This window comes from Mauremys reevesii, linkage group 4 (genome assembly GCF_016161935.1).
Source record: "Mauremys reevesii isolate NIE-2019 linkage group 4, ASM1616193v1, whole genome shotgun sequence".
NCBI classification, from domain to species: domain Eukaryota; kingdom Metazoa; phylum Chordata; order Testudines; family Geoemydidae; genus Mauremys; species Mauremys reevesii.
The window spans coordinates 33716259-33734758 of NC_052626.1; the positions used below are offsets into that span (position 1 = coordinate 33716259).

The window sequence follows — 18500 nt, forward strand, 5'->3', positions numbered from 1 at the left end:
ATCTTACCCCTTCCCCTGTCTTGTCCCCCAGTTCAGTGCTCTAAAATGAGGTTTGAAGGCCGGAGAAGCAATAGAGGCTAGGGAATTAAATTCTCAGGCAGTGGGTTTCTTCCACTGACACTGTTATCGGGACAGGCACATCAAGCTTTAGCCCTTGGTATTTGACTCTGTCTGCTTCTCACCTGGTGTTCCCCACTACATGCCTCTTTCCATGAGTGTAGGTCCCAGCCTAAATGCTGAGGCCCAATGCTGTCGCCCAATGCTGTCCACCTCCCGTTTTAACCCAGAGTGATACATGGCGTGCTTCAAATCCTAGAGTGTACAAGACTGGAGTGCGCAGCAACCTATGCAACACCATGGATTTGCCCGTGCACAAATGAATAGGAATCAGCAGTGGTGATGAATCACAGGTCCAGACAGAGCCTGAACGTGACGCTCCCATTAAAAATGGGAACAAAATGGTTACTGACTCCAGCGGAAGAAGGACAAGAAGAAGATGTGGACAAATTGGAGAAAGTCCAGAGAAGAGCAACAAAAATGATTAAAGGTCTAGAAAACATGACCAATGAGGGAAGATTGAAAAAACTGAGTTTGTTTGGTCTGGAGAAGAGAAGACTGAGGGGGGACATAATAACCGTTTTCAAGTACATAAAAAGTTGTTACAAGGAGGAGGGAGAAAAATTGTTCTTAACCTCTGAGGATAGGACAAGAAGCAATGGGCTTAAATTGTAGCAAAGGTGGTTTAGGTTGGACATTAGGAAAAACTTCCTAACTGTCAGAGTGGTTAAGCACTGGAATAAATTGCCTAGGGAGGTTGTGGAATCTCCATCATTGGAGATTTTTAAGAGTAGGTTAGACAAGCACCTGTCAGGGATGGCTAGATAATACTTAATCCTGCCTTGAGTACAGGGGACTGGACGAGATAATCTCTCGAAGTCCCTTCCAGTTCTATGATTCTATGAATATCAGCCTCAGGGGATCTTTTTGGTACAGGTCTCAATCTGGCAAACGAATACAGAGGCCTGAAATCATTGGCACCCCTTGTTCTGGGGGTAAGTAATTGTTCAAGTTAACACATGGGCCTTTACCTACCTGCATACTCCCTGATAAACGTAACTGTTAATCACAAAGCTTTAAATCTCAGCGGACTGCACTGAAAAGGAGCTCAAAGCAATTATCCCTGCTGTGGAAGTAGGAGACAAACAGGATTTGGAAGCATGATTAACAGTTTACAGAACTGCTGGGGTTTCTTTGCTATTCTTTGTGAAGTTTGAAAAAGGAGGTGCTGGAACGGAAACTCCAGAGTAGTGGGAAAGAACTCACTTTCCAAATGGTCATCGGTGCCTGAAAGTTTAACGGTCTCTAGAGCAATACCAAGGATCATTCTTCCTTTTTTATTGCCCTCTGTTTGGTCATATTACCGTGACAACGGTTTGAATTTCAAACAGTATGGTGCTGAAATGCCATAGTTATGTTCCAGGATGTATATCCAGATCACTGTTACATTTGAAAACATAATTTATATCCTGGGGAAAATCTTGTTCTGTGTCAAGATAATTTAGGCTGTCAGTTTGGAGCACATGATCAGAAACCACCCACGAAGGAGATAAAACAAGAGAGGATGCAAATGTAACAGAAAAAAGAAAAGTGATCAGTGAAAATACAATAATCTGCTGCCCCCTAAATTAAGGCACAGAACCATCCTACTAGCTAGGTGTCACACTGCAAAAACACCCACCACAACCCCCTGATTGGCAGGCTTCACAGCAGTGCCATGAACTGAACTAAAGTCTCACTAGAGAGATGATTCTCTAAAGTTAGGTAGAAGTATTTTGGCCTGGCTATAGGTGGGAAACATGATGTGATACTGCTTGTGATGTGTCTGTTCTGTGGATAGGGACTTCAGTCTCCATGGCTGTTGACTCAAAAACTTTAACCAATGCTAAATAATTTGTGTGTACACTCTCCACATACTCTGCCCACCACACCAAATAAAAATCAGTTTAAGAGTGGAGCCTGTTTCATGAATAGGACCTGAGAGAGCAGTCATTTGACATCTTATCAATAACAACTGGTGTTTTGCTCAAACCAAACCATAAATCTGAGAATCAAGGACTTTGAAAAGTTTGGAACTGGATTCAGATTTGAATGTTGTGGTGTGGCTCCATCTCTAGTAAGAATGCAACAATGGAATATTTTTAGTACTGAAAGCTAGGAGAAATCCATAGCAAATACAGATATAAATGCCAAAGATTTCAGCATCAAATTCCCAGAGGGGACTGGAGAATGCTGGACAATGATTCCAATGTAACCAGCTAAAGAATCAAAGACTGCAGGTTAAAGGAAAGTGAAGATGAAAATATACAGCAGCCACACCAGTTTCTGCACAAACACAATCTATATCAAGAAGTCTAGTCTGGAGCACAACTTCTTTTTGATGTCCAAAGGTCACTGTTTAACCTTTGGAAATCTAGTCCAACCAAGTCTCAGCTTTCCTGTCAGAGCATAGCTCTGCTGCTGTTTTTACTGCTTTGTTGGCTGTCACTAGGGAATTGTGCGGCAAAAGAAAAGGTCCTGAAAATACAATCTGAAGAAACCTGAATGACTTATTTCAGCTGGTAGTAAAAGCCCTATTACAGCTAACAAAGAAGAGGTAGAACTTTTCCAGCCCTTCACAGAAATTTCCAGGGCCATGTGCAATATTCTATTTCTTGCTAAAATTTTGGAAATGGCTATGTTCATGCAATGGCAAAAAAGGAATCTTTCATTGATGTTGTAATGCTGTCTGGATCTCTCTGGGTTGGCTCAGCTTGTTGCAGTGCATTTCTAAATTAGAACCAGTACAACTACCCTTAGCTATACAAGTTGGTCTATAACCTTGCTATTCATTTTCTATACAATATCAGAATGTGCCTTCTCTAAATTTCATCTGTGATCTAGATGAAGGCTTAGAAACCACTCAAATCAAAACTGGTGATACCAAAAGTGGGAGAATAACATTATGGCCTCTGTTCTGACATCTGCGTGCTGTCTCTGCTAGTATTTCAAGGCTGAAAAGCCAGTGGATCTTCCTGCTGGGGACACTTTCACAGGCCTTGGGTGGCAGGCCAGTCCTCGCCCACAGACAACCTGCCAACCTGAAGCATATTCTCACCAGTAACTGCACACCGCACCATAGTAACTCTAGCTCAGGAACCAACCCATGCAACAAACCTCGATGCCAACTCTGCCCACATATCTACACCAGCAACACCATCACAGGACCTAACCAGATCAGCCACACCATCACCGGTTCATTCACCTGCACGTCCACCAATGTAATATATGCCATCATATGCCAGCAATGCCCCTCTGCTATGTACATCGGCCAAACTGGACAGTCTCTAAGGAAAAGGATAAATGGACACAAATCAGATATTAGGAATGGCAATATTCAAAAACCTGTAGGAGAACACTTCAACCTCCCTGGCCACACAATAGCAGATCTTAAGGTGGCCATCCTGCAGCAAAAAACTTCAGGACCAGACTTCAAAGAGAAACTGCTGAGCTCCAGTTCATCTGCAAATTTGACACCATCAGCTCAGGATTAAACAAAGACTGTGAATGGCTTGCCAATTACAGAACCAGTTTCTCCTCCCTTGGTTTTCACACCTCAACTGCTAGAACAGGGCCTCATCCTCCCTGATTGAACTAACCTCATTATCTCTAGCTTGCTTCTTGCTTGCATATATAAACCTGCCCCTGGAAATTTCCACCACTTGCATCCGAAGAAGTGGGTCTTCAAGCTCATGCTGCAAAACGTTTGTTAGTCTATAAGGTGCCACAGGATTCTTTGTTGCTTTTACAGATCCAGACTAACACGGCTACCCCTCTGATACTTGACACCATGCAAGGCACTGCATTTAAATCCATCAACCTCATGAAGAAACTTGCACAAATACAGACAGACATCATCTTCCTTTCCAAATGCAAACGGATGGACATCATACCAAATGGACTAAAGGTAAAAAATCCACTGCTATGTACATACTACACACACCACAGTGAGAGATTATGCCATACTCTGTCAAAGAAACTGAGGAACCACCTGATCAACCTCCTATACAGCAAACAGGAAAACATCAAAAAAGAGCTCTCCAACCTGGAGACTCTCATCAATAACCAAACTTCCATACAAACGGACTTCACTAAAATAAGACAGGAGATCTACATCACTCACTTCACCTCTCTACAAAGGAAAAAGGACTGTAAGCTGTCTAAACTCCTACCTGCCACATGGGGCCACAACCGTGGAATCTATCCAACCACACACTGAGCCCAGAAGAAACGTCTGTCCTATCGGGGGACTCTCTTTTGCCCTGCCACCCTCACCAACATGATACAGTTCTGCGGCGATCTAAGAATACTTTCAGGACAACACTGAACAGCGCACTGATACACAGTTACCCTCGCACCACAGCACAAAAAAGAGAGAACCACATGGACTCCTCCTGAAAATGACAGTCTGGACCTATACATTGAATGCTTCCACAGGCAGAAATTGTGGAAAAACAACATCGCTTGCCTCATAACCTAGTCGTGCAGTGCCATCCACAGCCTCAGAAACCATCCTGACATTATAATCAAAGAGGCTGATAAAGGAGGTGCTGTTGTCATCATGAACAGGTCTGACTACCAAAAGGAGGCCGCCAGACAACTCTCCAACACCAAATTCTACAGGCCACTGCCCTCAGATCCCACTGAGGAATACACTAAGGAACTGAACCATCTACTCAGGACACAAATCAACATACCCTTAGAGCCCCGACCAGGGCTATTCTATCTACTGCCCAAAATCCACAAACCTGGAAATCCTGGACGCCCCATCATCTCGGGCATTGGAACTCTCACTGAAGGACTGTCTGGATATGTGGACTCTCTACTCAGACCCTATGCCACCAGCACTCCCAGCTATCTCCGTGACACCACTGATTTCCTGAGGAAACTACAATGCATTGGTGACCTTCCAGAAAACACCATCCTGGCCACCATGGATGTAGAGGCTCTGTACACCAACATCCCACACGCTGATGGAATACAAGCTGTCAGGAACAGTATCCCTGATGATGCCACAGCACAACTGGTTGCTGAGCTCTGTGCCTTTATCCTCAGACACAACTATTTCAAATTTGATGACAATATATATCTCCAGATCAGTGGCACCGCTGGGCACCCGCATGGCCCCACAATATGCCAATATTTTTATGGCCGACCTGGAACAACGCTTCCTCAGCTCCCGTCCACTCACGCCCCTTCTCTACCTACGCTACATTGATGACATCTTCATCATCTGGACCCATGGGAAGGAGACTCTGGAAAAATTCCACCATGATTTCAACAGCTTCCACCCCACCATCAACCTCAGCCTGGACCAATCTACACGGGAGGTCCACTTTTGATGGCTATGCCTACCTTCATGCCTCCAGCTTCCATCCCGGGCACACCACAAGATCCATTGTCTACAGCCAAGCACTGAGGTACAACCGCATCTGCTCTAACCCCACAGACAGAGACCAACACCTACAAAATCTCCAACAAGCAGTCTCAAAACTACAGTACAGGAAATAAGGAGACAGATCAACAGAGCCAGACGTGTACCCAGAAGCCTCCTACTGCAAGACAAACCCAAGAAAGAAACCAACAGGACTCCACTGGCCATCACATACAATCCCCAGCTAAAACCCTCCAGCGCATCATCAGGGATCTACAACCCATCCTGGAGAATGATCCCACACTTTCACAGGCCTTGGGTGGCAGGCCAGTCCTCGCCCACAGACAACCTGCCAACCTGAAGCATATTCTCACCAGTAACTGCACACCGCACCATAGTAACTCTAGCTCAGGAACCAACCCATGCAACAAACCTCGATGCCAACTCTGCCCACATATCTACACCAGCAACACCATCACAGGACCTAACCAGATCAGCCACACCATCACCGGTTAATTCACCTGCACGTCCACCAATGTAATATATGCCATCATATGCCAGCAATGCCCCTCTGCTATGTACATCGGCCAAACTGGACAGTATCTAAGGAAAGGATAAATGGACACAAATCAGATATTAGGAATGGCAATATTCAAAAACCTGTCACAATAGCAGATCTTAAGGTGGCCATCCTGCAGCAAAAACTTCAGGACCAGACTTCAAAGAGAAACTGCTGAGCTCCAGTTCATCTGCAAATTTGACACCATCAGCTCAGGATTAAACAAAGACTATTACAGAACCAGTTTCTCCTCCCTTGGTTTTCACACCTCAACTGCTAGAACAGGGCCTCATCCTCCCTGATTGAACTAACCTCATTATCTCTAGCTTGCTTCTTGCTTGCATATATAAACCTGCCCCTGGAAATTTCCACCACTTGCATCAAGCTCATGCTGCAAAATGTTTGTTAGTCTATAAGGTGCCACGGGATTCTTTGTTGCTTTTATGGTATTCTGCGGTAGGCCAGCCCTATGCCACCCCTCACAGACCCTGGTTTAGGGGGCGTGAAGGGGGCTAGCTGGTGGAAGGAGGGGTATTCCAGAAGGAGAAGGCATGAGTAATGCATTCCAGCTGTTGCGTCATCCTTGAGGCTGCTTAAGTTTGTGCCATGAACCAGCCTCTTGCCTGCCCCAGATTCTGGAAAGTGCAAAGGTGAAATAAAGACACTTTTGCCCCGCTCCCTCACTATTCCTGTTCCACACTCAGCTCAGCTAGAACAGAGATTTGGGGCCATTATTATTCCTCAGATAATGCATTAGGCTTGTATGGCAGTGTACCAGCACTGTGTTAGAAAAGGTCCATGCCCCGAGGTGCTGATTGCACATGCTGTTTTGGACAGACATAATCAAACAACTGAAGGATTAAAGTGCAGGTTTACTGGAAAAAGTAGCTATGAACAAATAGCACCTTCTTACTCAGATCTACTCACCACAGTGTGTTCAGGAGAATATCTGCTGACTTGCATAACAAATATGAATTTCTATGGCTTTTTACTCCTGTTCTCCCTGCTGCACTAACATAGCTGAGAAAGCATGAACTAGATGCTACCCCTGCTTGCACATTATTAGCAGAATTGTTTATTAAGTTCCTATTATTCCCAATGTGCAAACTCATTGAATGCGGTGGCATTGTGTAGGTGTCATTTAAGCCCTGCTGAGTGTTGCAGTGCCTAAGTCCCTGTGTGGCTCTGGGCCCGTGAGGTTAAGGGCTAGATCCACAAATGTACTTAGACACCCTGCCACCTAGTGGAATCTACAGCCCCAAGTTAAGTGCCCAAGCTCCCTGTGTAATGTGCGGAGAGGGTTAGGCTCCTAAGAACGGCATTCACAAAAGCCAGGAACTGCCTAAATTAGACAGTAGGAAATGCCAAACAGGAAATTCCTCTCAGGGAGCTAGGCACCGAACTCTCAGGCAAAGGGAAGTGCCTCCCTGCACTTGGGATTCACAGCTGTGAACCCTCTCCTGGCATTCGATACCTAACGCAGATCAGTCTTTTCTCATAAAAAAGAAGGACCCCCCCAACTCCTGTACAGCCTAAAGGCCAGTGGTTAGAGTGCTCACCCAGGATGTAGGAGACCCAGCTTCAAATCCCCACTCTGCCTGATTTAGACCAGTGACTTGAACCCAGGGGTCACTCTCACTTCCCAGGTGAGTGCCCTAACCGCAGGGCTAGAGGGTATTCTCACTCTCTCCTGCTGAAAATGTTCCACTTTGTATGAAATACTTAAATTTTCATTGGAGCAGGGAGAGGGAGGCTGTCCCATGAAAATGGGAGGCAGCCTAAAAGGGCATGAAGTCAAGGGTGGGTAAAGTGGACAAAAGGAGCAGTCCAGAAGGATGAGTATATCACAGAGGAATGATCCTAATTCCAAAGCGCCCTGGGGATAGCAAGATGGTGAGCTGCTTGCAGTAATATGCTATTCAGGACAAATCAATGTGAAATCACACGCCTAGGGAAAGAAGATAAACAGCATGGTTAAAAATTTGCAGAACATCTACCTGGAAATTGGAAAAGAAACAACAAATCTAAGAGTGATATGTAGTAGTAGTTACACTGTATGAACTCAGAGTGATAATGGAGACAAAAATGTCAATACTGAATACTGACAGGGATTTTATGTAAAACTAGAGATTGCACTACAAAGTCTTGGAATAGTGGGTATCATTCTGTATACTTTAAAGTGTAATATTATCTGAAAAGTGACTGTAAAAATGGCACCATTTGCTCCTCTATTGACTGTCTCTTGGTGATTTCTGGATCATATCTGATCAGTTTGCAAAGGAATATGAGTTCCTTCTAAGTGCCAGCCCTGCAGCCCCAGTCTGGAGACTGAAAACCCACTTGGGTCCTTTCATCATCAACAATAATGTTTTTGTAATAGTTGCTCTGTAGGACCTAGGAGTTAAAAATAATAAAAAGATATTTCAGTCCCTAAAGTCAGCAGACAAGACTCCGAATACACAGGGGGCCTCAGATCAGTTGAGTGAGAACATGCCATTTTTTACGTATTCCCTTTCCACTGAACTTTAAAGCCATGGAAAATCAAGAGAGAAATACAGAGAAAGGCAATGCAGCAAAGATTGGTGGAGATGGTACATAAGGAGTGAAGTCCCCTTAGTGAGAACGCACTGTTTCCGGCCTTCCTGAGATTATACGAGAGTGGCAGTAGGTTGTTAATTTGAGTGTCTCAACTGCAATAATATCACATGAGGAGAAAGGTGATCTCTAACATAACCAGCGCTCAGCTCATTTAAAGTAAAAATCAGTACTTTTATTTGCTCATGGAAATTGACACAAGAAGCCAGTGTAGGTATCAATGTAATGTGATCCCAGCAAGAGACTCCTTTAAGAACTTGCATCCTAGAAATATCTCCTGTTCTCTCTCGTCATTTTCTTCCTTCCATCTCTCTCAGATTAGTTCGTTTTGAATTCAAGTTGCAATCTTTCTCATTAGCAGACATTAATTTATTATTTGAGTGTCTCACAAACACTTAGCTGCTTCCTCAAATGTTTGGTGGATTTATTGGGAAAACAACAAAGAAAATATTAATCCTCTTTATTTAAAACTGAAAGTAAAGGGATCTCCTTTTGCAGTTGGACTCCTTTGACAGTTTCACTACCACACCGTGCTGGGAAATGAAATACCATGCTGGAAAATAGGTTAAACAGCTCTACTGAAGCCATCTGCAGTAGATCAGCTATGTGCCTCCTGCTGTTAGGGTCTAGCTTGCAAAGAGTGTTTATAGGGAAAAGTTCTTCCACTTGTTAGAATCCTCTGTGCACATCATTTCAGTTAAGAAAACCACTGAAGACCTTCAGAGCATCTTGCATGAGGGTATCAGTTCACATATTACAGGAACCTAAGATTTGTCATCATATCATTGGTCTGTCAAATCTGTTACCCTGCAATACCTGATGTTTCCTGGTGAAAACTTTCTATAATGCATCTGGGCACTTGTGCAATGCTGTGCAGAAGGAGGGACTGGGGGAAATGCCTTCTTGTTCCTGGGGTGACTAGCAGACACCCTCAATGTGTGATGTAATTCCCATCATTGATCTGTAAATGAATGCTTTTTTTTGGTGCAGGCTTTCATTAAGCACTTACTGTTCTTACTTTCACTGTGTTCAGTGATGTCATGCATGTGATGTTACTTCTTTAATTCTCGTGATTCTGCCACATTGGTGTCCCCATCTCCCCATCCTATTCTGAGGGTTAAAGAAATGTGTGCCAGTGGGTAGAATGGTCACTACACTCTTTTTTTTTGGTGTTTCCACCCATGATGGGAAGCTATTCCAACAGCCAGAACAGCTGTTTACACAGTATGCAGTTGAGTTGCATTAAGCTACACTCAATGTTTCACAAGTTGCTACACTACAGTATGTCACACACAAAGTAACAGGCATAAAAACAACGGTGTATGTTTGAATGCTTGGTAAACCATTCTTGAACAGATACCTTTCCTAGCCTTCTGTAACAAGGCCCAAACACTGGGCAGAGTGAAAAAGCCCTCACTCTCTTCTGGCTTTATTAACAACACAATATAATGTTTAACACAAGCTTTCTCCCCAAGGTTTGCTACTTTTAGGGTTCCTCCAGTCCCACAGGACTGCTCAGCCCCTACCCTAGATCTGTTCTCTAGAGAGCCACTCCCCTCATTTTATTATACCTACCTCTTACAGCACTTTTCTTCATGACCCCCATTTTTACAGATGGGGAGGCTGAAGCACAGAGAAGTGAAGTGACATGTCCACTATGCCACACTAAGGTAATAAGCCAGCTGCATTAGTGAGTCAGTAGAAGCTGCTTAACCTTTACCCAGCAGGTTCAACGCCTGTTACCAGGACCAGGTGTTTCAGGAAAACATTGCTAGTCTGTTACATAGTTTTTATAGACTAAGAATCTACCTGACCCTTCACTCAAAAGTTGCAACAAACCTAAATTGAAATTAGATGTTACTGTTTTTCACCTTCTCACACCTACTGGTGCTGGTTGGGACTGGATGCAGAAGTGCTGACAGAGCACGAAGACAATTGTTTCCAGGGAACTTCTGGGCTGTGTAGAGCTGAGTGAATTTTTTTTTGGACAAAAAATGTATTTGCCAAAAAAAAAGTTTTGGGTCCACAAACTATTCACGAATTTGCCAAATAGTTTCAGTCAATATTTTTTTGAGAGTGTCTAGATTTAAAAGAGGACTTAGGTTCCACTCACAAAACTGAGGAGGAGGTGGTGCTACTCTTACATAATAGCCCAGTAATCAGAGTACACACCCAAGTTCAGCTACCCATGCCATCTGAGTTAGGGTAGGAACTTGAATGTGTGTCTCCTCTATTGTAGGTGAGGGAACTAACCATTGGGCTATAGGATATTCTTGAGTGAGTTAGTCTCTCTCTCTGGCCCAATGAATACTTAAATGTACACAGTGGAATAACTTCAACTGGAGAGATGGAGGCTCTCCCCCTGCCAGGGGCGGCTCCAGGCTGCAGCACGCCAAGCGCGTGCTTGGGGCGGCATGCCGTGGGGAGCGCTCTGCCGGTCGCCGGGAGGGTGGCAGGCGGCTCCGGTGGTGCCTGCGGGAGGTCCACTGAAGCCGTGGGACCAGTGGACTCTCCGCAGGCACGCCTGCGGGAGGTCCACCGGAGCCACTGGACTGGTGACCGGCAGAGCGCCCCCTGAGGTATGCTGCCGTGCTTGGGGTGGCGAAATGTCTAGAGCCGCCCCTGCCCCCTGCCCTGCAATGTTCTATAGCCCTATGGTTAGGGCACGCACCTACACTCAAGAAATGAAAGTTCAGATCCATATGCCAAATCTGGCAGAGTGGGGGGCTGAAACCTAGATCTCATACATCCCAGGTGAGTGCTTTTAGCTAGAGGATGGGGGCGGCAACACCCCTTCACAGTTTTTTGCATAGCCTTTCCACGTTTTCTTTACTTTTAATAAAAAAGTGGTTAGACATGTCCAACATTGAAACAAAATGTTTTGTTTGACCTGAAACAAATTTTTGTTTCAGTTTGATCTGTAACATTTGTTTTGGTTTAGCCAGCAAACAGAAACAATCAGTTTTTTGCACAGCTGTATCCCTGAGCATAAGCAAGAGTTTCTGGAGAACTTCAGAGGATCTCTCTTGTGAGATTTCCCACCCAATTTGGCAGATTCTGTAAGTTAAAAAAAAATCAGAACTTTTGGGTATTTGTATGACTCTAACCTGAAGTCTGAACTTTTTGAGGCTTTTCCACTAATGTGTATGTGTCTTGTTTTTTCAGCCATAATCCAACATGATGTACAGTGTTGTAGTGGTTTAGTCTGTGACTCACCTAACTGTAGCTTGATGTAAAAGCTGTGGTCCATTAGCCCCAAGAATCAGAGCAGCACAGACTGCAGTGGAGTTCCTTGTAGGAAAATGACAGTGCCAAGAAGGTTACTCGTGAGAAGAATGCAAACTATCAATCATTTTTGGTGTAGAGTTACTGCAGTTTTGTAGCATTCCAAATGTTCAGTGAATTTGATACTATATATTTGATGCACGTAATTATAGGTAGAGATGGGCTGAAGATGAAAAATTTCAATCTAGATCCACATTTTGCAAACCCCAACATTTCGGAGTGTTAGATCATTGGCTCTTTATAAAGATAGAGGCCATTTGCAAAATATAAATCCATATTCTGATTTCTAAATACCTGCAAAGTTCAAAGAAGTTTGGTTCAGCCCTATAACTAATTCCTATATAAAATATAATGCTTACACTTCTCTTAATGGCAGTGTAATTAACTGGCACTCAACACTGGAGTGCCTCTTGTTGGCTTGATATGGAACTGCAGCTATGTCTCTGCCTTGGTTTTCCCAGCTGGTCTCTCAATAAATTCAATGAGACTTACATACAGTGAACTATGCCCCTTCAGGGGTCTAATCTATTTACACAAGGTTTTTCCTTCTGCCACAGGTCCCCAGGCTTCTCCATTGCTTGGAGCTCAGCAGTCTCTCCCCTGCTGACTCAGGGTATCTCCCAGGTCTCCCTGCCTGGAGATCTTTGTACTTTGTCTCCTCTGGAGCTTTTTCTCTCTGTGTTCTGGGAGCTGTTCCTCACCTTGAGAGCCTTTGCTCACCAGAGAGACTCCAGCAGGAGTAGCTTCCTACCCAGCTTTCCTGAAGTGCTCACTCCCTAGGAGCTTCCTCTCTCTTTTCTGGCTCCTTCCTGAGCACTCATAACTCTTGATTAGGCCCAGATATTCCTTAACTAATAACTACTATCCAGTTAGCCATCCACAGGTGGATCTGGGTTGTCTTACTCTCCTCAGCAGAACCTGTCACTGGGAGGTGGGGTGACTGACATCTCAGAGGGCCAGCCACCATGACCTATCTTTCTCCCCCTGAGCTGACCTGTACTCAAAGGCAGGCTCGATAAAAACTAACTCTTGATCATGTCCTGCAGCCAAGTGGGTACTTCCTGCCTTGCTGTCACAAGGAAGTCTACAAGACCCCCGGCGATCTTTGTATTCTTGTCACTGAAGTACAAAGAGCCCAAAAGTGGTGTTCCCCAGAGTCCTGTGTAGCTCGAGTGGTGAACCAAATCCCCAACAGTCTTTGGCATGTCGTAGTTCAGAACAGCCTGTACTCCCTTGGAAGTCAATAATCAGAGGTCATCCGTAGCACTGGGCTTTCACAGTCAGTAAGTCACTGTAAAGTTGTCTCGTGGTCTCTTCAAGAGCAGCTGCCCAGAATACACTCACACGCAAACCCTTCAGAGTTATGGGACTCCTTCATCCAGACCAGCGCCTTGTTAGTCTTTCAAATTACAACTGACTGCAACAATCTTTTTTCCCCACAGTCTTCAGTAAAGGAACAATGAGAGCCCATTTCTGATCCTCTTGCAGCCACATGAGTGTGTGTATGTGATGTTATCAGTTGAAGAAGTACCTTTATGCCCCTCGCCTTGTGGGGTTGTCTTTTCTTTAGGCTGGATTTCTGTTTAGCCTGACTCCAGTAATGGCTTTGTATTGCTGTTCCCAGGCCTCTGGGTGGGGAGACGACCCCGTCTCTTCCCTCTTTATTTCAGTTTCCTCTTGGTTGCATAGTTTTACAGAACTAACATGGTGGCTTTTCCCTTCAGTGGGCCGAAGCCCCACCTCAAGTACCCAATCCCATGCAATGTGCACATTCACCATGAATAGTGCCCCCTCGTGCCTGGAGGCAGCATTGCAGAAATCCAAGCCAAGTCACATACAAGTTCAAATGCCTTCTGGGGTAACAAAAGGTCAAACTGAAAGTCCATGACAAATGCTCAGACTAATAATTCTCATGCCTCAATCAGGCTCCCCTGAAGTCTTCTTCGTGCCCCCTGCAGAGCTTCTCTTATGTTCGTTCTCCCCAGCAGGATTCCCTTACTGACTTCCTTCCCCCAGGATTCTGGCAGGGACCTCCTACAAGGAGCAGGAGGATCCGTATCTCAGGCATCACCCTCCGGAGCCTGCCCTGCTCCCTCTGGGTCTCTTCTATTCCCTGTTTCCCTTGCAGAATGCCAGCCTCAGGACTGTCTTCCTGGATGCTTGCCCCGTGTTCTAGGGGCTCACCATAGGAGTTAGCTCTACTCCCAGGGCTCAGCTCTCTGACTACAGCCAGCCCCAAACTGCTGGACCCTCCTTTGCAGTCTCTCCCCTCAGAATGAATTCCCAGCTCTGTTTAAGTCATCCTTCCTGACTCCCTGCAGCTGGAGTAACTAATTATCAGTAAGCTGCTGTATCACCATTAGCTGGGGGCGAGGCTGAGCCCGGCCAGCCAGCCAGTGACAGTCAGACTGAAGGCTCCAGTTCTGGTCTACTTTGGTGGTTTTCAAGATCTGGTCTGCAGAGCATTTGCTGGTGGCCCAGGGCAAGCTGGGTGGTCATATGGTGCTGGCTTTCCCTTGTTGCTTTTGTTGCTACACTGCATTAAAAGACCAGAAAAAATATGCAGTTCTTTCCAATGTAAACTGTTGTTGAAGTTGTCACAGGGATGCTGTGCCATCATGAATGGAAAAGGAGGTTGCCCATGCAGTTGCAAAAGGGACAGGACATGGGTGCACACAACTGTGAATGAGTAGGGAGGTATCTATGTGTGACCGTTGGTGCCTGGTGGGGGGCCACATTGAGATTGCTCAATCAGGGCAAACTGCAAAGAATGGGGCAGATGATCCCCTTAACTGGTGGTTCTTCTAATAATTAGATTCACCAAACCAGCAACAAAACAGCTTCTACAACACCTTACTGGTTACCCACAAGCCAAAAACACAGCTCCCTTAAAGCAATTCAGCCTTGAGCTCCCACCCAGACAGCCAAGGCAAATATGAGGATTACTGAAAATCTTGTTCATCATAAAGTTCTACCAATCCCAAGGTGATCAGACACATTACCTGCCAGGTCATTGAATATTTCAGATCTCACACAAATACATGCACAACCAATTCTATTAACTAAACTAAAAAATGATTAAAAAGCAAAGAGAGAGTATTGTAGTTAAAAGGTCATTATACATATAGGTATGAATAAAGTTCTTAGGTCAGTTTCATAGTAGAGATGGTGAGCTGCTGAATTGCAAAAAGTTCTTTCCAGAATCAGTTCATCAGGTTATAATCCAAATAGGCAGTCCATATACAGTGTTTATTCAAATTATTCCATGAGAGTTAGCAGGGTAATCCAGAGTGGAGCTGAAGACCTTGGTCTTGCAACTCAAGTGTTCCCTGACCAAGCTTAAGCAGATCTGAGATAACAGGATCAGGGCCCTAGAGTTCTTTTATTGATCTCTGGTAGGCTGTCAATAGCCTTTGGACAGGAGGTATTCCTTGGGTGAAGCATTGTGGCTTTGAAATTAAACTTCCTATTTCCTATGTATACATAGGTAACTAGTTGCATTCATCAGCATAAGGTAATTATCCATTGAACAGTTCATAGATAGTTTGCTATAAACTTAAAAGAGAAATATATACAATGATATTACACCCAAGTTTCATCTAAATGTGAATATCCCCTTTTGATCTATAATAGACAGGAATGTCTGGTTACATTGTTAACCTCTAACAAGATATAGGTCAGTGGTTCTAAAACTTTTGTACTGGTCACCCCTTTCACATAGCAAGCCTCTGAGTGTGACCTCCCCCCCTTATAAATTAAAAACACCTTTTTTATATATTTAACACCATTATAAATGCTGGATGCAAAGCAGGGTTTGGGGTGGAGGCTGACAGCTCGCGACCCCCCATGTAATAACCTCATGACCCTCTGAGGGGTCCCGACCTGCAGTTTGAGAACCCCTGATATAGGTAAACACAGACAAATACAATCACTATCTTCTTCTAATTCTAAGGAATGGCCTTAATTATTTATATACTTTTCTAATATGTCTTTAAAGGTTGAATTTGCGTCATTTAGCTTGCTAGTCGTGTAATCCAGTCTGGCTCTGTGTCACACCATGAGACAAGCTTTTGACTAGGATGTTAGTCCATACTGTGAAAAAAAATTGAGTCTGCCAATCTACTTGTATAGTGGATTCCACATATTATTGTTCAGCAAATAATGTAATGGGGGCGAGGGGGGCGGGATTTGCTTTTGTGCCATTGTCACTAGCTCTAAAAATGATGGGCCTGAATCATCATTGTCCTTGTATAATCATTTATGCTAATGCACAGTGAATGTCCAATACTACTATTCTGGTCCGGTGGCATTTCACCCTTGCTTTGCCCTGGTGTAAATGGTGGTGCAGGGTAGTAGTGAATCAGGCCTGATGGCTCTCCATCCAGTTGTGTGGTGCGCATTACCTTCATATAAGCGAATGGTCATTTTTCGTTTCTCTTAAAAACCTTTGGCTGTGTTTATTGTCCATGAAATCGAGGGACTTATAACGCTGGCTTGAACAAGCAGATGTCCCAAGTGTTTCCTGGTCCTGATCTGTAACACCCAGCATCTTCCAGTTATTGTCCTATCATAAGCAGAGACTGCGTTGGCACTCACACTGAAATGCATGCTGATGTGGACATATGGGGACTAGGGAAAGAAGCACCATACTTAAGTTTACTTTACTAATATTACATAGCTGGTCTAAAGCACTTTTTAGCCAAGGATTTCCCAGTACTTTACAAACATTGCTCAAGCCTCAGAACCTTCAATGTGAGGTGGTGAAGTGCTGTTATTCCCTTTTTACATCTGGGGAAACGCAGGCACAGAACGTTGAAGTGACTTGCCCAACTTGCAATCACCAAGCTGGGAAATAAATCTTCAAGGTCTTTTGCATGGGGCAAGTTTGAATCCAGGTCTTCCAGGTTGAAAGGCTAGTGCCAAACCCATTTCACCAGTTAATTTTTAGATGTCCTCACTTCTAGCCCTAGCCATATCAGCTACACATCATACAAAATAGTAGAAAGTGGAATCCTGCAGTTCTGGGTTTATCTCAGTGAGAAACAATTCCTAATGAAGTTATATCGGATTGTAATGTTTTCAGAAAGCTCCCTAAAGCAAAATAATTCCCCAAAGGAAAAAAATAGAGAGTAAGTTTGAATACTCTAGCGTTGTTTATCTGCTTGGTACTTGAGTAGTGATTTTTTTTTCAGGCCTTGCATTGGATTAGTCATGTTTACTGTAATCTTTTTCTGTTAGCTCTCTGAAAATAGACAAAGGGTAAACACAAGTGTTCAGAAAAATAAGTGAGGGGAAGAATAGCGTACAATATCTGTTTTTAAATGGCATTTATAAGACAATGTATTTAGGCTACTATCTGGGTGTTGTCTGCTGTGTCTCGTATTCAAGCAACCTTTCACAATTCAACTTTGCAGGCTCCAAGGAAATGCAGTTTCTACTCCTTCTGAGAAGAGCAATAGCACTGTGCACTGGCTGGTTAGACTGGTAACTGTCCAGTTTAGTCCATAGCCTCTAGGGATATTATAAAGACAATTTCTGAAACCTTATTTCCTTTCTAGATGATCTAATCTGAAATGAGATCTCAGTTCTGGGTAAAGGCACATAGTTTGGAGAACTAATTTGAAAACATGTAATATACATCTTAACCTCCACATTCCCTCTACAGGAGAAACATATAAAATTTAAATTGGAGTTTAAAATAACCTACAATAGACCAGTAGTTCCCAGATTTCTTGGGCTGTTGTACCAAATTCTGAGTTCATTTATAGCATAGTGAATTTGGAACAATTGCACTGAAGTCAACAGAGTTAACTGTTGACTGTTGAGATAACTGAAATCAGAATCTTGACCTAGTGACCTCAGCTGTATCAACCAGGGTTGAAAAAAAATAATATTACATCACTGATGTAGGTATTTAATTTACAGCAGCTAGAATCTTTTTTCTCTCCCTGCTTAAAGGCTCAACAGCATAGTCTTACACAGATCCCCATGCAGTGTTGCCAGCTCTCACAATGTTATCTCCAGTCTCACGATATCTAGTGTTTTACTTGGAGCCACATCTCTTGGAGTCAGGGGATTACATGAGAATTCCAGCCTTCATTTAAAAAAATAGTGAGTTTCTAGCCCTCGTGGTTGTTGTGAAAAGCTGGAAGAGTGCACTCTAAAGGCTCATAAATCAAATAAAAAGACCCCCCCACAAGTATTATTATTTAAAATGTTTGTGATTTTTAAGCCAATTTTATGATTTTTTTTTACTCCTGACTCATGATTTCTGACTGCTTGGGATTGACAATACTGGGTATTTTGTATGTGTGTGCGCACGCATGTATGTATGTATTCCCCATTAATTTTTCTGAACCTGCAATGGATCCTTAGCTACTCCAAGTCACAATCTCATTTGCTCTGGGATGTGGAGCACTCCAAGCTTCATGTTGGTTAGCACACATGCCACTGACTGGGAAATAGGGAGCAGCATGGCACTGGAGCCCAGCACAAAGGGTAGGTGTTGTGGAGAGGGTCAGCCTAATATAGATCAAAAAAGGCAGAAGTACCAGCACCAGCAGGAGCAGCAGTGCTTTGGGACCAGGCACA

The 18500-nt window shown here is 43.9% G+C and overlaps 1 protein-coding gene across 6 annotated transcripts in view; it reads left to right on the top strand.

Moving 5' to 3' along the window:
- The window catches only part of KCNK10 (potassium two pore domain channel subfamily K member 10), a 120773-nt gene that overhangs the window by 94797 nt on the left and 7476 nt on the right, over positions 1-18500 (top strand). The window lies entirely within an intron of this gene.